The 22,248-nt window shown below is 45.1% G+C and overlaps 1 long non-coding RNA gene across 1 annotated transcript; it reads right to left on the reverse strand.

The window, feature by feature from the left end:
* Window positions 1-12,104: 12,104 nt before the first annotated feature.
* On the reverse strand, window positions 12,105-22,047 carry LOC308465442. The gene is made up of 3 exons (XR_013980443.1): window positions 21,947-22,047; window positions 21,500-21,607; window positions 12,105-12,295 (listed from the first exon to the last, which is right to left on the reverse strand). It is a non-coding gene; the product is annotated as an uncharacterized lncRNA (long non-coding RNA).
* Between the last annotated feature and the right edge of the window lie 201 nt (window positions 22,048-22,248).

The following is a 22,248-nucleotide window of genomic DNA, read 5'->3' on the forward strand; positions in this document are numbered from 1 at the left end:
GCCTCCAGGACAAATAAGAGACCTGAATAAAAAGTGCTGAAAGATGGCAACAGGTGAACTGTTAATAATAAAGCCTCAGCTCCAACTTGTCTTCTAGTTTGGGCGATGAATAGCGGCTTATCGTTGAACTGGAGTACTAAATATATGCAAGCTTAATTTCCATCTCTCTCCCCCCCCCACCTTTCCAACTTCTAACCATTGTTTGGTTTGGTTTCTTCTATGGGTCCCTTCTCCCCACCCCCCACCCCAAACTCCTTTTTAATTAAGAGGCAGATTTAGATTAACATTTGTCAAGCTGCTGTAGAGGCAGGTGGCGTTAGGATGCAGTAGGAAGAGGCAGCACAGGGTCTGCCAGTACCTGCTGCTCAATTTTGAGAAGGCAAATATTATGCCAGGAAAATGTTTGCGGCTTCCGGACAAAGAGGAACACCATGCACACAATGGTGTGTCAAGCTGTATCGACTGACAAAGCAACTCAGTACACAGAATCCTTCATTGTATGGGTTTGCATTGAGATAGACAAATAATTGTTTGCAGGCCATGTTGCTTTCCCCTCTGGTTTTATTATTATCTCACCTGACTCTGCACGAATCTTCCTTTTTAAATATCATTTCATTTTTAAAAAAAATATATTTATTAAAGTTTCTACATATTACAAAAATAAGAGAAAAAAGTTAAAAGAAAGAAAGAAAGAAAAACAAAAATGAAAATACAAAGTAAAAACAGTTAAAAACAAATCAGTCTTTCCATATCTTATCTTTCATTTGCTTGTTTCCCTGACCCCCTCACACCTCCCTTTTTTGTATTCCAGTTCAATTAGTTAATTCAGCAATTCCTTTCCCTCTTTGGTTTTATCTTAATCTTCCATCTTAATATATTTATAACTTTAAATTATCACCTATTAACATTCCATTATTACATATTCCTTTATAACATTGCTACTAAAAACCACTTAACTTCAATCCAACATCATTCTAACATTCATTAATTAAATATCATTTCAAAATAGGTAATGAGATTGGGGGATGAAGGAGAAATTCAGTCCACATCTAGAAGCAAACTCGCCTAATTCACAGTTTCCAAAACAATATGAGAAGTGAAACACAGCCGTCCTGATATTCGCACTTCTCTAAACTTTGCAACGCAGTTATCCAGCAAAGTCATCTTTGCAAAAATTCATATGCTAGGACTGAGCATGCATAAAAATGCACTTTAAAAAAAAACAACCTTACAAAAATGCATTTTGTTCGGAGGAAGGTTGCTTTGCAAAAATGTGTTTAATGGGCAAAAGTGCATCCATAAATGTGCACTTTAGTAGAAATTGGGACTAAGCGGCTGATGAATTTTTGTAAGGACCTCGCCACATCAGCCTGCAGTTTAGTTATTTTCAGTACAGCAGTACCTTGGGTTACAGACGCTTCAGGTTACAGACGCTTCAGGTTACAGACTCTGCTAACCCAGAAATAGTACCTCGAGTTAAGAACTTTGCTTCAGGATGAGAACAGAAATTGCGCAGCAGTGGCGTGGCAGCAGCGGGAGGCCCCATTAGCTAAAGTGGTGCTTCAGGTTAAGAACAGTTTCAGGTTCAGAATGGACCTCTGGAACGAATTAAGTTCATAACCCGAGGTACCACTGTATGGAGAACTGAAATCAAGTTTAAGGAAATTGAGAGAAACTGAAGTGGACAGATTCACCCATCCTGAAATGACTTATATTTGCTCTCAGGAGATATACACAGTGTTATTCTTCTAGAAAAAGAGGTGCCAGAACTCACCATGAATGCCTCCCTCTTTCTCTTAGAATGTCAATGACGCCCAACTGAGAGGTGCTGGAACTGAGTTCCTGTGAGTTCCTCTGGGGGGAAAAGCCATATGGATGCACATTTGCTCTCAAGTTATTCAAGTTATGGATTTAAATGCATATTTTCTCTCTAACAAATACCTTGCTCATGTGTGCCTGGTTCCATGTTCCCTACATAAGTAATGACACTCAGACTTGAACTTTGTAAATAGAATAAATGATATACATTGTCACCAGTGGGCATCGTGTATATAAAGGTAAAGGTAAAGGGACCCCTGACCGTTAGGTCCAGTTGCAGATGACTCTGGGGTTGCGGCACTCATCTCGCTTTATTGGCCGAGGGAGCCGGCGTACAGCTTCTGGGTCATGTGGCCAGCATGACTAAGCAGCTTCTGGCGAACCAGAGCAGCACACAGAAACGCCGTTTACCTTCCTGCCAGAATGGTACCTAGTTATCTACTTGCACTCTGACATGCTTTTGAACTGCTAGGTTGGCAGGAGCAGGGACTGAGCAACGGGAGCTCAGCCCGTCACGGGGATTTGAACCACCGACCTTCTGATCGGCAAGTCCTAGGCTCTGTGGTTTAACCCACAGCACCACCCGCGTCCCTATCGTGTATATACCTAATCTCAATAGCAAGAGCACAGAGGAGAGAAAACAGTTACCCCACAGCTTTGGAGCTAGGCAGAGCTGAACATTTCCCCAGAAGTAGTGGTAAGATTTCCTTGTGTGCACCCCTAACTTTCTATGTCTAGGGTTAAGCAAGCGAGGGCAGTTGGCTTTCAAGATTCATCACGTGTAAGCCATGCATTTAAAGCATTTAAAGTAATTATTAAACCATCAACAATGGGAAGGAAGAAGCTAGAAATTAAAACAAACACTGTATGGAAGAGAACTTGGTGCTGCCATTTCTGTTTTAACAGCTGCAAATGATTCAGATCCAAATGCTAAGTTCATTCTCTTAGTGAAGAAGCCAAGGTCAGTAGCTCTTCCATGATGTCTGGCATTTTCTGGGCAGATCAATGAACTTGGAGGAAGGACCATATTTCCGGGGGAGCAGTGGATGATTTGCATGCAGAAGGTTACAGCTTCGTTCAACATCATCTCCAGATGTTGCTAGGAAACATCCATGTGCAAAACCGTGGAGGGTCAGTGCCTGAAATTATGGGCAGTAATGAGCTAGATAGACCAATATTCTCACTCTGCAAAATATAGGTCCAGCTGTTCCTATTCATATAGGCCCTTTGTTCAGAACTATAAGGACCACTTTTGTTGTTGGCAGTCATTTGTCTCAAGAGACAATGGAGTGCACCTCTGGGGGTGAAGTCAAACTGCTGTGTTAGCAGCACTGAAGTGACTTCCCTGATACACAGGCCTGGGCAGTGTATATGGAGGTCCTGGGCTGCCCAGACGACAAGACCCCCCTCTCAGCTTCACTGATGTAGTTCAACGGAAAGCACAGCAATACATTTGGCACCAGCTGGGCTGCTGGAGTTGCTAGAAGAAGGCATACAGACGCCATCCAGCTCATCTTAGGGACCCTACTCCAGGTCTGTGTAGGGTTTACTCGGGTGGTGCTGTGGTCTAAACCACTGAGCTTCTTGGGCTTGCCAATCAGAAGGCTGGCGGTTCGAATCTCTGTGACGGAGTGAGCTCCCGTTGCTCTGTCCCAGCTCCTGCCAACCTAGCAGTTCGAAAGCACACCAGAGAAAGTAGATAAATGGATACCGCTGTACGGCGTTTCCGTGCGCTCTGGCTTCCATCACAGTGTTCTGTTGCACCAGAAGCGGTTTAGTCCTGCTGGCCACATGACCCAGAAAGCTGCCTGTAGACAACCATCGGCTCCCTTGGGCTGAAAGAGAGATGAGTGCCACAACCCCATAGTCACCTTTGACTGGACTTAACTGTCCAGGGGTCCTTTACCTTACCTTTTACCTTACTCCTTAGCCTTTTCTTCTCCTGACGATATCCTGCAAGGCAGCAAAGTTTTAGGAACAGAGTTTTCCTTCTCTTAGATGGGCTACTTTCCCAGGCTGATGAGCCCCATCTGCCCCTCACTTCCCTCTACAGCATGCACAGAAACTGCCTTCCTGAAGTTGGACCCACTATTAGTTTCATCCGCTCAATCTGCCAAAGCTGTCTTCGCATTCAGGAGAAGTTCCTAACTTACTGAGGGTTTGAGATTCACTGACTATGCTCACCTGGCTTAGCTGGTGAGTCTAAACCAGTCTTTCTCAACCTGTGGGTCCCCAGATGTTGTTGAACTACAACTCCCATCATCCTTAGCTAGCAAGGCCAGAGCTAAGGAATGATGGGAGTTGTAGACCAACAACATCTGGGGACCCACAGGTTGAGAACCACTGTATTCCCAGGGTGGGGCCACTGATAGCTGATAGCTTCTAGGAGCCACAGGTAAGAACTGGAGGCGGGGGGGGGGAACCAAAGGTGGACTAACTACCCCAGAAGGAGCACAAGGTGTCTCCCAGCAGAGGTACTACCCTTCCTCTAACGCCTCATACACCCCCATAAGGACTAGAGTCTTATGTTTAGGGAAGGGTGGTAGAACTCAGTGGTAGAACATCTTCACCCTCTTTCCCACCTCACCCATTCAGATGACATCCATTCAGAATGTGAACAAAACCTTTTGCTTTGTAAAAGGTTGGCAGGAGCAGGGACTGAGCAACGGGAGCTCACCCTGTCGTGGGGATTCGAACCGCCGACCTTCTGATCAGCAAGTCCTAGGCTCTGTGGTTTAACCCACAGCGCCACCTTTTTGCTTTGTACCTTGGTACTATTTTCACATAACCAAAAACTGATTGGCTACATTGTAGGCAATGAGTCCATGATCCCTAATTGGCTGGGATCACAGTAGGGCAACGAGGCACCGCTGCAGCAGCAGCAGCTGCCCAGGATGGGGTGTGTCGGCTGTGAACAGCTGCAAGCCGGGACAAAAAGGGACGAGGCAGAGAAAGTTTCAGGGGGTCATTCAGCTGCTCAGTCCCCCTCCCCACAAGTTGTTTTCATGCAGAAAATCTTCACTTGAGAACACCTGGCACCGTCCTGGAATCCCACGACAAATTGGGTTTGCAACTCAAAGCTTCAACCGCTGAACTTTCTCCATGCTTTCCTCCTTTCTGATTATGTTGCAAGCGGGAGTCCACCTTTATTTGCAGAGGGTATGGGATGAATATGGGTAAAGGGACGCCAGAGAAGGACAAAGGGAGAAGCACAGGCGTTGTGTCCCATAAGAGTCCTTCTGAATCAGGCCAGTGGTTCATCCAGTCCCTGCTCACCTGCTCCTCTTCATAAGAGTCCAGGGCAGAACTTTGTCCCAGCAACCAGTAGCCAGAATTGGAGAACTGATGGGTGGGTGGGGGGTGCGGGGGGAGGAGGAGGAAGAGGAAGAACAGAAAAAGAAGCGAAAGTTCACTCTTTCCTTCATGGTCAGGAACAGAAATCAGTCAAGCAAATACATTCAGTGTTTGTTCACATCTTTGTTGTTTTAAGCCTACACATGATACCTAATGGATGGTTTTCTTAAACATTGTTCTGACCTTCCCTTTACATTGCAGAGGCTACGTAACTTGCATTAAGAGGCAGACGGTGAAATGAATAGCTTAGTATTTGGTTTGGAGATGGATCGCAGCCCCTCCGAACCTGAGCTGGCACCCGTTGCACACCCTCCCCCCCCCAAAAAAACAGCGTCACTCTCTGTCTTGCTCCGTGAGTTGAAGCTTCACCCCCCCATCCCCCATGGCCTCATAAAATACAGTTTTGCTGCATTTGTATTAGAGGCTTAGAAGGCAGCTTATTTTCCGCAGAACTTCCCTGCTCCCTGGATAAACAGACAAGCAGAGTTTGGGACCGTTAATCTGTCACTTTCTCTCAGGACTAAATTAGTTTTGAAACAAAATAAATACCACAAAGTGTACAAAAGAGATGATAAATGCCTCCTCGGCTATTATGATAAACCGGATTATGCCACCCAGGTATCTGAGAACCACAGAAGGAGCAAAGCCCTAATTTATCTCAAGTCAACACACAAGTGCTTAAAGCTGGCATATGAACCTACCTGGACCCTGAGATCACCTTCTGAGACCCTTCTTCATGTGCCTCCTCCACAAGAAGTCCAGAGGGTGGCAAAATGAGAATGGGCCTTTTTTTCAGTGGCTCCCCGTCTGTGGAATGCTCTCCCCAGGGAAGTTCGCCTGGCACCTTCATTATACACCTTTAGGCGCCAGGCAAAAACGTTCTTCTTTAACCAGGCCTTGGGTTGATTTAAAAGGTCCAATGCCCTTTTAAAATGTGGGTCAACATTGTGGGTCTACACTGGCTCCCAGTACGTTTCTGAGCACAATCCAAAGTGTTGGTGTTGACCTTTAAAGCCCTCAAAGGCCTCAGCCCTGTATACTTGAAGGAGCGTCTCCACCTCCATCATCCCACCTGGACACTAAGTCCACCTCTGAGGGCCTTCTGGCGGTTCCCTCACTGCGAGAAATGAGGTTACAGGCAACCAGGCAGAGGACCTTCTTGGTAGTGGCACCCACCCTGTGGAACGCCCTCCCATCAGATGTCAAGGAAATAAACAAAGACCTGATTTTTAGAAGACATCTGAAGGCAGGCCTGTATTGGGAAGTTTTTAATGTTTGATGTATTAAAGATAAAGGGACCCCTGACCATTAGGTCCAGTCGTGGCCGACTCTGGGGTTGCGGCGCTCATCTCACTCTATAGGCTGAGGGAGCTGGCGTTTGTTCGCAGACAGCTTCCGGGTCATGTGGCCAGCATGACTAAGCCGCTTCTGGCGAACCAGAGCAGCTCACGGAAATGCCGTTTACCTTCCCGCCGGAGTGGTACCTATTTATCTACTTGCACTTTGACGTGCCTTTGAACTGCTAGGTGGGCAGGAGCAGGGACCAAGCAATGGGAGCTCACCCCGTCGCGGGGATTCGAACCGCCGACCTTCTGATCAGCAATCCTAGGCTCTGTGGTTTAACCCACAGCACCACCCGCGTCCCGTTTGATGTATTACTGTGTTTTAATTTGTTGGAAGCCACCCAGAGTGGCTTGGGCAATGCAGTCAGATGGGTGGCATATAAATCAATCGAACATCATCATCATCATTAGTAGTATCACCATGATTATTGAAAGAGGCATATGTATGGTGTGGTTTTTCTGAATCCTACAGTTTACCCCCTCTTCTTCCACTGGGCATGCCATTCAAAGGCCCTCGCTTGGGTGTGTGTTTTCCCCCTGCAACTGCCCCATCTCTCAAGTTCTTAAAAAATGGGAGGCGGCTTGGTGGGAGGCCCCCGGTGGTGTCAAATCCATTTGGCTGGTGTCTGGAAGGGCCCTTCCATCATCACTCGCCTTCCTCCCAGCGAGGCCTTCCCCCCATTTACTTTGCCAGGTGGCACTGAGGAATTCCTTTTTCCTGCCCCCTCCTTCCTTGAACCGAGCGCAAGCCCCTTCTCCTCTTTCAGCCCTGCCCGAGCCTTGGGCGGATAAGTTTCCCTCCTTTTGCTCGAGGAGGGTCTCGGGGCCCGAAACTCTAGAATGGCTGCAATTATGTTTGAACAACTTGAGATCAATAGAGGAGCTGGCTTGTCTGCCCCGAACAGGCCCTTCCATTACGCGTCTGCTTCAAAGGCCCACCCAGCTATTTAACCACTTGTGTTTACTATCAACAAGCACGTCTTGCGGACGGAGAGGGTGGTGATGGCGCGAAGACATCGGCCGAAGCCATGGGAAAGGCTGCTCAAGGTGGGTGGGGGAGAGGGCAGGAGCTCATGTGTGGGAACCTCTCGCCGTCCCCTCCAGAGTGTCCCTCGGGGAGGGGCGGTGGTCCGCTTCCCATCAGTATTTTTAGGCAGCGGATTCCACAGCATCCCAACCTTTCACAGACGAAAATAGGGATATGGTTGTGATTTCATCTCACTTCCCATACCAATGGTCACTCCCTGAGTGCCTGCAACAACCCTCCCTCCCCTACTTAGCTAGTGTGGTATAGTGGTTAGAGCAGGCTTTCTCAACCTCGGCCCTCCAGATGTTTTGAGACTACAATTCCCATCATCCCTGACCACTAGTCCTGCTAGCTGGGGATCATGGGAATTGTAGGCCAAAAATATCTGGAGGGCAGAGATTGAGGAAGCCTGGGTTAGAGTGTTGGACTAGGACCTGGGAGAATGGGTTCAAATAACTGCTTGACCATGATTTGGCCAGACCAAGTTAATCATTGCTAAGTCTCGGGGAAGCCTGTGGAGTTCTCCTTGATGTGCCAACACTGGTGAAAATTGCTAACCTCTTATATAAATATTTGCACTGGGGTGGCAATTCATAGATCATTTGGAGATTCACAACAGGTTTCTGGAAGAGTCTAGGGCAGCGGTTCTCAACCTGTGGGTCCCCAGATGTTGTTGGAATACATTATCCCTGAGCTCTGGCCTTGCTAGCTAGGGGTGATGGGAGTTGTAGTTCAACAACATCTGGGGACCCACAGCTTGAGAAAGGCTGGACTCTAGGGCGTCCTTAATCTACTATGCCCAAATTGCCTCTTAAATGCTTACCATATTCCAGGGTGGGGGGGAGGGAGCAGTTTGATGCAAAAACCATCTTAGAGGGATATCTTCAAGAAAAATACTGGATGTTCTCCGGTGGGAAATCTTCCTTTAAACCGCTGCGTGTTGTGCAAAATCCTCAAACTAGTTTGTGTACTTTTTGGGGGGTGGGGAGGGGTGGAGAAGGCAGATGCAGCTGTTGAAAGGGAATCTCTTGGAAAACCTCTGCGCATGTGCCTGAATTTGTGATGGCCTGCAAACACCTGCGACCGCTTTGCAGCACCAAAAGGGGCAATTTGGGAACAGAGGAGGAACGCTTAGGTAACTTTAGACTCTGAACTTAATGGCATTACACTGTGTGGGAGATGGTAATGTGTATCATTTTGCTGACTTAGTCTCACGGAGTCTCACAGAGGCCCTCTCTTTAGAAGACAAACAGGGATTGCTTCTCCTCGCAGGTTCCCCTGTTCATCCTGCTGACTGTGGCCCCGGACATCTGCCCTAAAGTCTGACCCTGATGGGGTCCACTGTTTGAGAATGTGGGCTGAGTTGATTCATGCCCATTGCCCAGCTTGAAATGCGTAGTTGAAATAAGAGCAAAAGAAGATTCTTGATGGAATGGCCCAAAGGCCAGTCTAGTCCAGGATCCTGTTCTCACAGGGGTCAACCAGATGGTGATGATTCTGATTGCTATCATCATCATCATCATCATCATCATCAGACTTCTATCCCCCCTTCCCACCAAGGAGCTCAAGGTTGTGTACAACGTTCTCCCTTCCTCTCCATTTCACCCTCACAACAACTCCATGCCCTCCAACATTTATCCGATGAAAATAGGGACATCCTATTCTACATCTCACTGCAGATGGTGACAGCAGTCACGAAATTAAAAGATGCCTGCTTCTTGGGAGAAAAGCAATGACAAACCTAGGCAGCAGCTTAAAAAGCAGAGACATCACCTTGCCAACAAAGGTCCGTATAGTTAAAGCTATGGTTTTCCCAGCAGTGATGCATGGAAGTGAGAGCTGGACCATAAAGAAGGCCGATGGCCGAAGAATTGATGCTTTTGAATTATGGTGCTGGAGGAGACTCTTGAGAGTCCCATGGACTGCAAGAAGATCAAACCTATCCATACTTAAGGAAATCAGCCCTGAGTGCTCACTGGGTGGACAGATTGTGAAGCTGAGGCTCCAATATACTTTGGCCACCTCATGAGAAGAGAAGACTCCCTGGAAAAGACCCTGATGTTGGGAAAGATGGAGGGCACAACGAGAAGGGGACGACAGAGGACAAGATGGTGGACAGTGTTCTCGAAGCTACCAGCATGAGTTTGACCAAACTGCAGGAGGCAGTGGAAGACAGGAGTGCCTGGCGTGCTCTGGTCCATGGGGTCATGAAGAGTCGGACACAACTAAATGACTAAACAACAACAACAACATCGGGAAGCTTCTGCTTCCCGGTTTTCCTATTTCCTCCCCTCCAAGTCTCGGAGAGCAATTGAAAGTGGTCTCTCTCTGTGTGTAGGTGCAAAGACAGAGTCCTGTTTCTACTGAAAATGAAATACCTGCACCAAGTGAAGGAAATGGTGAAGCTGGCAAGCGAAGCCCTTCCTATAATTTTGAAGGAAAATGGAACCAATCCACTTTTAATTATTCAACTGCAATGCTTCAGGAGCCAGCATTTCTTTCGGAGTGTTGATTCCTTTATTGTAAATGGAGCCTTACACTGCCTACTCGGAAGTAAGTTCCACTGCATTCAATGGAGCTTACTCCCAGGTAATTGCGTAAAGACTGGGCAGCCTTACACTGCAATCCTAAGCATTTTTACTCAGAAGTAAGTCCCACTGAGTTGAATAGGATTTACTGACTGGTATGTTCTTGATCATTCTAACAGTTTCCATTATTATTATTATTATTATTATTATTATTATTATTATTACAGTCATACCTTGGGTTACAGATGCTTCAGGTTGCGTTTTTTCGGGTTACGGACCACCGAAACCCGGAAGTACCGGAACGGGTTACTTCCGGGTTTCAGTGGTCGCGCATGCACAGAAGCACTAAATCGTGCGTTGCGCATGCGCAGAAGCGTTGAATCACAACCCGCGTGTGCGCAGACGCACTGCTGTGGGTTGTAAACGCTGTGGGTTGCGAACGTGCATCCCGAACAGATCACATTCGCAACCCGGCTGTCCACTGCATTATTATTATTATTATTATTGAAATTCAAAAATGGCAGAGCTTGCCCTGGAGTCACATGGCCTGGGCAAGTCCTGAGGAGTTGAGTTTCAGTTTGGTAGAGGGCCTTACTGGCTACTCTGAATAAATCCCCTTTTATTAAATCATCCTTTCTGCCTGTTCTTGGACACAGAAAAATTACAGCCTGTGCCATTACAGAGAAGAGCCTGGGTTCAGTAACTGAAAAGACCCTCCTTTCCCCATTCCAGCCAGGTGTATTTCTGAGGGTGAAGCAGAAGGAGCTTGTTGACGAGGCTGAGAGGCCTTGCCATGTCTGCAGGATGTCATGTGCTCGGTAAACACCCTTCTGAAGGCAGAGGCATGATATAATTTATGTGTTCCCTGTAGCTGCGGCGCTTGAGATCTGGAATGTGCCCCGATTCACAACCGCTCAACCAAGCAAAATGATGGGCGCCATCCAAGTTTTGCTGCCCTTTAGTGAAAACGTTTCACACCAGTAACATTTATTTGAAATAGTGTCATGGGGTGTTGTTTTCATTGGGTTGTTATCGTTTCTAAGGGGCTGGGTTTTCTTCTTCTTCACCCTTTCCCCCTTTGGTTCAACTTGCAGAAAAAGAAAATGGGGTGTGGCGGGGAGACACAATATAGGAAGCAGTCAGCCAATGTCTATATCTAGGCCAGAACGGGCTACTTTGTTTGGCAGCCGTCCTCCAGGGTTTCGTCCTAGGTGACCGGATCCTTTTTAAAAACAATCACCATGAGCTCTAGTATCTTGTTTGGATTGAACCTGGAATTTTCTGCATGCATACCACTGATAGACTAGAAATTTGTCCATTTCTGTTTCAGTCTGCTTCCAGTTTCTCTGTTTCTGTCTCTAGTTTTCTTCCTCTTTTAAGTTCCCCACATTTGCACATTAAAGGTAAAGGGACCCCTGACCATTAGGTCCAGTCATGGCCAACTCTGGGGTTGCGGCGCTCATCTCGCTTTATTGGCCGAGGGAGCCGGCGTACAGCTTCCGGGTCATGTGGCCAGCATGACTAAGCCGCTTCTGGTGAACCAGAGCAGCGCACGGAAACGCCGTTTACCTTCCCTCCGGAAGTATTTATCTACTTGCACTTTGACGTGCTTTCGAACTGCTAGGTGGGCAGGAGCAGGGACCGAGCAACGGGAGCTCACCCCGTCGCGGGGATTCAAACCGCCGACCTTCTGATCAGCAAGTCCTAGGCTCTGTGGTTTAACCCACAGTGCCACCCATGTCCATTACCTGGCCTTTTAAAAGAAAATCCTCCAGGAAATGCACAAATATTGTAACATGGATTTCTCCTAAGAAACCTATTTTATTGCAATGGATCCATAGTACATTCTTTTGCACAGTGATTCCCCTTCACAGAATGCATATTTATGCTGTTTTCATGGATATAGGCATATTCTGCCCCAGGATATGCATATATTCTCTCTCTCTCTCTCTCTCTCTCCCTCCCTCCCTCCACACACATTTATCATTTTTAATGACCTGATGCACCATATATACATTACTTGGGACTCAGCTACATTAGTAAAGAAAAAGTGTTTTATTTGCATTATAACACCAGATGGCGCTGTGGACTCCTGTCTTTGGCCAACATGATTTCCCATTATGAAGTTTACAACACATTTTCCTGAAACACATTTTTAATGTGTCTAGGTCCAGCCTTGGCTGGAGAACCGCATTGCAAAATTCAGAAGCTTTCAAGGGAAATTCCTGTCAGGGGAAAATGTGGAGAATGAATGGATCAATTTTCATATTGCCTTCAATGCCCCTCTGGGGTTTGCCTCTTTTTTTAATATATATGATTTTTATTCAATTTTCTGTTTTACAATTTCAATTAAACATTTTACATACTTAAAATATCAGTGACTCTTCTTCTCTTTCCATGGTTTCTTTTTGCATGTCGTATATCCCTGCATATTTTACAAAAACTATTCCAATTGGTTTTCCACTGTTTTTTGGTCTCATTTTTTGGCCTACCTAGAAACGCACCATTTGCGGTGCGAAAGTGTCAGGGAACTGCCATCAGTGTCCGAGGGAGAGAGCAAGCTCCAAAGGGATCCCAGAGAGCGTCCCGGGAGTGGGAGAGGCAGCCCGTCTTCTGGGGAAGAGAATCAATGTAGCTCCAGTGGAGAAGAGGGGCAGACGGGGGAATCGGCGAGGCGGTCCCATGACTCCTTGCCGGGGACCAGCGGGGAGAGGAAGGGTCCTCCGCTGCCTACGCCCTCCTTGCGCAGAAGGCTTTCGCGCAGAGAGAGTAGGAGGAGACTTGGCGTCAAAGAGCTTCTTTGCTGGAAGAAGTTTAAGAAATGCCCACTGACGGATTCTGCCAGCGATTGAGACAGCCACGGGCGAGTGGCTGCCCGGACAGGAAAGGTTCACTCAGGCAACCCAGCCAGAGGTTGGGACAAGCTTACGCACGAGCAACCCCTAGAACCATTACAGAAACATTGCAGGAGGCAATTTACAAGTGTTCGGCGCCATTTTGGAGTGAGTCAGACGATGTCGGAATCACAGGCCTGGCCAGGATGGTCTTCCTGTTATATCCTCTGGACTTTATGAGGCATATGACCCTCACCTGAGCCTGCTCCAGCTCAGGTATCACACACCTACTTCCCAAACTACCAAGCCCCACCTGAGCTATTTAACTATTCAGGTCAACTTTCATTTCCCTTCCTCTCACGAGGAATCAGGTCTGCTATAATCCTTATTCCGGAGCAAAGCACACAACCCCCAACCCCCAACAGATCCATTATTTTCAAAATTTTGTCCATACAAAACACCATCTTTGGCAACTGCGTAACTGTTGTGATTCAAATTTACATTAAAACCACGCTTGGTCAGGTTTGTCACCCTCAGCAAACTGTTAATCTGGGCAAATAAACTACACCTCTCACTTCATTACAAACAGTTTTTCTACTTGCAACTCACTTGAGCTAACCTGCTCCTTTTCCTTGCACAAACAATGCAGTACACAATTTGCAGGTGTTCAGCACTGTTTCCGAGTGAATTGGACGACGTCGTAATTTGGCTGAAAACCGTGACCCACGGGTAAGGGCACCAAGGGCTCATTTTTTGGCCTACCTAGAAACGCACCGTTTGCGGTGCAAAACATTGCAGGAGGATATATTATATTATATTATATTATATTATATTATATTATATTATTATAATTATTATATTTTAGGAACTACAACAGGGACCCCCCAACCACTTTATTTGGTCGGATTTGCCCTGATAATTCAAATGCTTGGATTCCACACAGAGACTTCAGCTCTTTAATCCAAATTAAAGGCTGTGAACATGAGGTTGGTACATTCCCCCAGATTCATGAATATAGAGCAAATCAGTCCATGATCCTATGATTATGCGCCATCTTCTGCTTGCAACAATATACGTATGTTGGATTCTCCGCTAACATCGCATGAAGAGAATTCTTTCACAGCTAGCTGTCTGGACAGCAGTGGCTGGCAGTTATTGGTGGACATGAGTTTAAGATGTGAGCTTGTTCTCATATTCTTCTTCTTTTTTCTTTTTTAAATAGGATCTAAAATTTCAAGGGAGTCAACTGGCAGTCAACTGGGAAGGGGGAAAAAAAAGAAGAGAATAATTTGCCCTCCCTTAAAGTTAAAACAAAGCATTTGTTTGAATATGTTTACCAGCTTGTCTGAGTCCCGTCCAGCTGGGTTCACGATCAGGGATCTCAGTGACGGGTGCTATTCATTTGAGGTCTTTATTCACATGGGATTAGACGGCTGTCTGGCCGATGGCTGAAAAATCATTACTTTTAATGCGCCAACCTGCTTGGGTTTTGCTCGCTTTATGACAATGAGCAGTTGGGATATGTTTTCTCTTCCTCCTCCCCCTCCAACCCCCGGCTGCTCCTCACACACGCGTTTTACCAAAAAAGAAAAAAGAAAAGAAAAAGACTACTAAAGTGAAAGGAATCCTTGCTGCCTGTAAAGAGATTTTTGTCTTGCTTTGTTATTTACTTATTAAAAAAATAAACAATTTGCTCACTGGGAAAGTTAAGGATTTGGATTATTTTTTTAAAAGGGAACTTGGCATCTGCTTCCAGCACAAAACAGGGCCTCCCCCCCCCCCCAGCTAGAACTCACCAGAACTCAGTTCTGGCTCCTCACAGGTGGGCCACCCTTGGCATTCTAAGAAAATGAGAGAGGTAAAATGTACAGCCTGTGATGCTTTGAAAGAGAATACGATGAAAATGATGTATAGCTGGTATATTACACCAGTGAAATTAGCTAAAACGTATAACACAAATAATAAGTGTTGGAAATGTAAAGAAAAAGAAGGAACATTTTATCACATGTGGTGGGAATGTAAGAAAGTAAAGAACGTCTGGGAAATGATATATAATGAGATGAAAAAGATGTTAAAATATACGTTCTTTAAAAAACAAACCCAGAAGCATTTTTACTTGGTATTATCGGCCAAGACATTAATAGACAAGATGTCAAACTGCTCTTATATGCAACAACAGCGGCAAGAGTATTGTTAGCCCAGAAATGGAAGCAAGAAGAAATTCCGACGAAAGAAGAATGGCAGACGAAATTAATGGACTATGCAGAATTGGACAAAATGACAGGAAGGATTCAAAACCTGCGGGACCAGAGATTTACAGAAGATTGGAAGGAGTATATGAATTATTTGAAGAGCAACTGTAATCAACAAATTACGCTAGTAGGACTACAAGAAGTTTTGTAAGGAGAAATATATGAAGTGTTACAAAGTAGAAAAAGATAGAGATATTGGTTATGAGTTTGAAATGTAATAGCTAAAGTAAGAAATGCATACTAAGAGATTAGACTGGAAAATTTTCAGACAGGACTGATGGAAGTCAAAAAAATGGAATAAGATGTAAAAGTATGTTTAATTACTGTTGAAAACGATATGTTAAAAAAACTAATACAAATTTAAAAATATAGATAAAAAAAGAAAAGAAAATGAGAGAGGTGTTAACGGTGATTTCTGACCCCTAGAACAGGCATAGGCAAACTTGGCCCTCCAGATGTTTTGGGACTACAACTCCCATCATCCCTAGCTAACAGGACCAGTGGTCAGGGATGATGGGAATTGTAGTCCCAAAACATCTGGAGGGATGAGTTTGCTTATGCCTGACCTAGAAAAGTAGCACTGGCACAAAGGCAGAATGAGAACATAAGAGCCTGCTGGATCAAGCCCCTGGCCCATCTAGTCCATAGCTCTCAAGGTTTCCCTTTTTTAAAGGGAAATTCCCTTATTCCGAATAGGATTCCTTGCAAGAAAAGGGAAAAGTTGACAGCTATGATCTAGTCCAACATCCTGTTCCCACAGTGGCCAACCAGTTGCCCACGCGAGGCCTGCAATCGGGACCTTAGCACAACAGTCTCCTCTCCACTTGTGATTCCCAGAAAGTACTAATCCGATGCAGGATGCCATAATGGCTAGTGGTAGCTATAACCTCCGTGAATTTGTTGGTGGCCTTCCTATGGGAGTGTGCTCCATAGTTGAACTATGCACTGTGCGAATAAGTGCTTTCTACATTCTGTCTTCCAGCATTCAGAACTTCATTGCATGTTCATGAGTTCAAGTGTTTTCTTTTGGAAGAAATTGATTGAGGCACAACTGCATCCCCAGAGTTCCCTGGGAAAAGGTGTTAATTGTTAAACCACACTGGAAACCATACTGCTGCTAGGGGAAAAGGGGGTCTCCTAAGAACTCTCAGCACTCTTAACAAACCACAACTCCCAGAATTCTTTGGGGGAACCCACAGCTCTTTAAAGTGGTACAGTGTGGTGGTTCTCAAACTTTCCCCCCTCAAACAGGGCCACAATTTCAGAATAAAAACTTGCCCGTGCCACACTGAATGTTTTATTGCTAAGAAATATATTGGAAAACAAAAAGGAACGCCTAGCAGTGCTTGATTATAAGTGATTATAACTTAAGGACGTGAATCATTCCCAAAATATAATTACAGTGGTACCTCGGGTTACATACGCTTCAGGTTACATACGCTTCAGGTTACAGACTCCGCTAACCCAGAAATAGTACCTTGCGTTAAGAACTTTGCTTCAGAATGAGAACAGAAATCGTGCTTCGGTGGTGCGGCGGCAGTGGGAGGCCCCTTTAGCTAAAGTGGTGCTTCAGGTTAAGAACAGTTTCAGGTTAAAAATGGACCTCCAGAACGAATTAAGTTCTTAACCCGAGGTACCACTGTATAAACGAATCTTCTCCAGCACTTTTTTTGAACGGTGATTCTGCATCACCATCAGGATTGTCTTCAGAGTCACTTGATGCTCTTGCTCTCGTTTTGAATATATATCTTTTCATAATCTGCGAATAAAATTATTTTGATACCACACTACACCACACTGGAATGTTTAAACATTTCTTTGATCGCCCTTGAACCTTCCTGCCACGCTTGCCACCCTCTCCTGCCATAGCCTCTTAGAGCCACTGGCACAGTGCTTAAAATGGATGCTGTGAATTTTGATCTGGTTTTCTCAAGACCATCCCTGAGAGTTAATAAATTATCCTTTCGCAAAAGCACTATCCTCCTTTTCCCAGTTAGTGCATAGAATCAAAGAATCATAGAATCATAGAGTTGGAAGAGACCACAAGGGCCATCGAGTCCAACCCCCTGCCAAGCAGGAAACACCATCAGAGCACTCCTGACATATGGTTGTCAAGCCTCTGCTTAAAGACCTCCAAAGAAGGAGACTCCACCACACTCCCTGGCAGCAAATTCCACTGTCGAACAGCTCTTACTGTCAGGAAGTTCTTCCTAATGTTTGGGTGGAATCTTCTTTCTTGTAGTTTGGATCCATTGCTCCGTGTCCGCTTCTCTGGAGCAGCAGAAAACAACCTCTCTCCCTCCTGTATGTGACATCCTTTTATATATTTGAACATGGCTATCATATCACCCCTTAACCTCCTCTTCTCCAGGCTAAACATGCCGAGCTCCCTTAGCCGTTCCTCATAAGGCATTGTTTCCAGGCCTTTGACCATTTTGGTTGCCCTCCTCTGGACACGTGCTGTTCAGTCGCCGTCCCTCCCACCGCCTTAACTGGTGGCGTGTTTTGATTTTCCTTCCTTCTTTCTCTCCCCCTCCTCTCTTTCTTTTCTTTCCCCTCCGAGGCCTTCCAGTGAGAAGTATCCCAGGAGCCCCTGGGTCTATGGTTTGAGGGCATAGCTGTCATTCCATTAGGCTTGGCTAGGCCTGCGTTAAAGCGTGTCATACAAATTGAGGGGATCCAGCCTATTGATAGACAGATATTTAGCATGTAATTGCAATCCGAGTGCAGCGCAAGAAAAGCTCTGGGAGGTAAAGGAATGGAGCACATTTTTGTGTGTAAAAAAACAACGCATGAGATCGACTTGGCGTGAGGCTCAGACGCTCCTCCCCACCCTGGTGCATTTGAGCTCTGTAACAGGTGTTATGGAAAGGGCCTAGATACATTATCTCTCAGCTACTAGGCCAGTGTACGATTCTTATCCTGCCTCTTCCCCCACTATTTACTTAAGAAATATTGTGTGATGCAGTATCCGTTACAGAGAAAGCAGAAAAGTCTTTCAATGGGTTGATGAAATCATCCTGTCTTTCTTTGCTTGTCTGTTTTCAGGGTGGGGGAGAAATCCACTTTGGTTAGGATTTGAATGGGAAGCTCCTTAATCTGCAGTACTAAGAAAGGAAGTCTTTATTATTGTTTGTAGCCATTGGCCAACACAATATAAGCATGAATCCCACGCAGATAAAACACGGGGGAAGAAAGGGGATCATCAATCCAATAAGACAGGAGTAATTTGTATTTCCTGAAACAATGTTCAAATGGAAACGTAGCTTTCTTTGAAATGTGCTTTTCTCCGAATTTTGCAATGCGAAATTCGTAATGTGAAATCCATAATCATCATTGCCATAAAACTTAGTCACTTAAAAAAAAAAAGAAGTAACTCAAAGTTGACTTACTATAATAAATGAGCAAACACACACATCAAAACCAGCATAAGACAAAAGAAAGGAAAATCTAGAAGTGTGCATATACTTTTGTGTACAAAATGGCATCTATCTTGCGTGCAAAATTGCATCTATTTGAGGAAAGTGAACATCATAAACATCATATGTGTACATGGGTGAAAATAACGTGCAAACATGCATTATGTTAGGGGAAGTGGCTTGCAAAAAAGAGACTATATGTTAGGGGGAATGCATGCCAAAATGCTAACAGATTTTCACGAGGAGTTTTTTTTTTTAATGGCAAAAAGATGCAGAAATATGGTGGGTATCCCTGTGGGAAAGTGAAAAATTGAGAAAACCCAAAACTGACAGGTCTTCCCATCCCTGGTGTCTCTTTTTCTCATGCGCATGAACACACATACTCACTTTATAGAGATATTTCCTAAAGGCGCTAAGGCTAAAAGATTTGTTCCTCTGTAAAAAATGGGCTCCTGCCTTTTTATATAGATTCTTTCAGGTACACACACACATACACACACACACACCATTTTACATTCCTGAAGTGCATAATGAGATGTAAATAATAATGCACAGAACATATTGGACAATGTATAGTTAGTGGTTATTGTACCTACCTGCACTTCCTGCTCATCATCATTCCCACACATTGCATCTTCAAGTAGCTTCTGACATGGTCACTATTACGTGGGATTATTGGTGTGTTTTTTGTGGGGGTTTTTTTTTTTTTTTTTTGCATTTTCTAACCCAATGGTAGTCACAGCTTGGTGCCCTCCCAGATGTTATGGACTACAATTCCCATCAGCCTCAGCCAGAATGGTTGGTGGTCATGGGAGTTGTAGTCCATAGCGGCCAAAGGGCACCACTTTGGCTGCCACTTCTCTCAGCTGATGTTGGTCATCAGGAACTGGTCAGGTCTGTGTGGATTTCTGTGTCCTGCTGCCCCTAGTGTTGAGCTATTGCACTGCAGATTGGATTTGTTTCCACATTGACTCCAACCATCAAGGCAGACTTGAAAAGGCCATGAATGCTTCCAGGTGAGTCTTGGATTTTGATCACACAGCAACCACTTCCACTGTGCTGGGATCATTGGAGACAGCAGGGAGAGTGGGTGTGTAGCAGGGAATGGGAAATAGTTGCCCTCCAGAAGGTGCTGGCCTCCATTTCCCATCATCCCCAACTGGACTGGCCAGCGGCTAACGATTGATGGGAGTCGCAGTCCAACAACACCTGGAGGACCACCAGTTCTCCATCCCCAGTGTATCAGAACATAGGAAGCTGCTGTATACCAAGTAACCTAGATGTAAAGGTAAAGATAAAGGGACCCCTGACCATTAGGTCCAGTTGTGACCGACTCTGGGGTTGCGGCACTCATCTTTATTGGCCGAGGGAGCTGGCATACAGCTTCCGGGTCATGTGGCCAGCATGACTAAGCCGCTTCTGGCGAACCAGAGCAGTGCACGGAAATGCCGTTTACCTTCCCTCCGGAGTGGTACCTATTTATCTACTTGCACTGGCGTGCTTTCGAACTGCTAGGTTGGCAGGAGCAGGGACTGAGCAACGGGAGCTCACCCTGTCGCGAGGATTCGAACTGCCGACCTTCTGATCGGCAAGTCCTAGGCTCTGTGGTTTCACCCACAGTGCCACTCGTGTCCCCACACACACACTTAATAAATCATTAAACAGCACCACCCGTGTCCCTAGCTTAGATGTAGCCAGCTCAATATTATCTACACTGACTGGCAGCTAGCATCCAGGGTAACAGGCAGGGGTCTTTCCTGCTGCCTGGGATTGAACCTGGGACCTTCTGCATGCAAAGCAGATGCTCTACCACTGAGCTATGGTCCATATGTTCGTGTGTGCGCACATAAACACACACCTATAAAGGTAGCATGGTTCAAGGGTTTTGAGCCAGGCTTTTCCCTGACATGATAGATGGCTATTGTTAGCACATTTTTATTAGGATAAACATTACATCCCTCATCCTCAATGAGGGCAGGTGTTTCCTTGCTAAGTGTCCATCCTTTTCATTACATTCTTTTAAGCCTGGGATCTGTACAATTCAGTTCCAGGTTATTGTCAGTGAACATGCTGTACGCAAATGGGAGATTTCCCCTCGACCAAGTCTGTGCGTGTGTGGTTTGGTTTCCCACCCTCTCTCTCCGCACCATAGCTCAGGGGGGCTCCTAAATCATGGAGACAGCTGAACTTTTTCCCTCTCTCTTCCTTGTGACTGATGGTGTGAATTTATGTTTGGCGTTCCCCGTTCTCTCCCTCTATTAATAAAGCAGTAGCCTGGCAAAATCTGACGGGAAATTATAAAGGGCTGGAGGTGATTTCTTTTCCCAGTAGAGTCGAAGCAGGAATGGTGGGCCATTCTTCCCAATCCTTTGCCCTGAGACAGGGCATCCTGTCGCCAATGTTTTCCCAGTTTGGGCTGGAGTGAAATTCTTTCTGACATGGAATTGGGTTCAATAAGAACACCTCGAAAATTCACCTCCTTTTTCTCCCAGGGTTTTTGAGTTCCAAATGATCTGTCTTGCTTCTGAGCTTGGGAATTTTTCATTCCGTCATTTTTCATTCCTAAATTTTGTACATTTTAAAAGTTTGTAGTCATTTGCAATTCCTTCACTTCATATGTATCTCTCTCCCCTCTCTAAGACTGATGTGCAGGGGCTCAGGGTGATGGAGAAGTTTGATTCCATTCACATTTAAAGGCAAATCTGTCAGATTTGAACTTCCCAAAACAATATGAGAATCGAAACACAGCCATCCCTTGAAATTTGCATTCATTCAAATTTCGAGGTGGAGTTGTCCAACCAAACCCTGTTTACAAAGTTTCACATATATTAAGTGAAAGTGTGCATTAAAATAAATATGTTACTGAGAATAACATTATATTAGGAGAAATTGCCTGCAAAAATAAATTTGTGCGTTAGTCAAACCTGCATAAAAAATGTGTTCGCATAGAAAAATTATCACTAAATTGAGGATTCTTTCTTTCTTTCTTTCTTTCTTTCTTTCTTTCTTTCTTTCTTTCTTTCTGCAAATTGCTGCAGAAATGGGGAGAATGATGGGAAAAGATTAGAAAGGGAGACAACTTAACTTGACAAACCCTTTCACCCCTATTGAAATCAATGGAAATCTTAATGCTGTCGAGTAATGTGGTTCTTAGTCTTTAAAGTCTTAGTCTTTAAAGTGGGCTTTGGGCCAAAAGGTCCTTCAAACAGAAGACTGTCTTCTGTACAGTAGGAAACATGCCCAGCTCCATTGCAGCATATTCTGTAGAATGATAGAATTGTAGAGTTGGACGGGTCATTTAGTTCAACTCCCTGCAACGCAGGAACCTCAAGTAGACCAGCTTGAATTCAAGCGAGTGGAGACAGACGCACCTTAAAAGCTTCTACAACTTCAACTGCATCTGCAATCAGGGTTAAAATATTGCTGTTTGCAACCAACTCAACTTGCACTCCATCAGCTGCCTTTCTGGAGACTTTGTATTAAGAATTAAGAAACCTGGGAGAGGAGATGGTGGAAGAATGTATTAAGAATTCCCGAAACCTGGGAGAGGAGATGGTGGAAGAAGATTGGAAAATTTAAAGTTTTTATATAGACTTATGGTAAAACTAATGAGTGATAGAAAAATGGAATGATTTTTTATTTTTTATTTTTTATGGGCTTAACAGAAATGTTA

This window comes from Podarcis pityusensis (assembly GCF_964106645.2).
Source record: "Podarcis pityusensis genome assembly, chromosome: 16".
NCBI lineage: Eukaryota > Metazoa > Chordata > Lepidosauria > Squamata > Lacertidae > Podarcis > Podarcis pityusensis.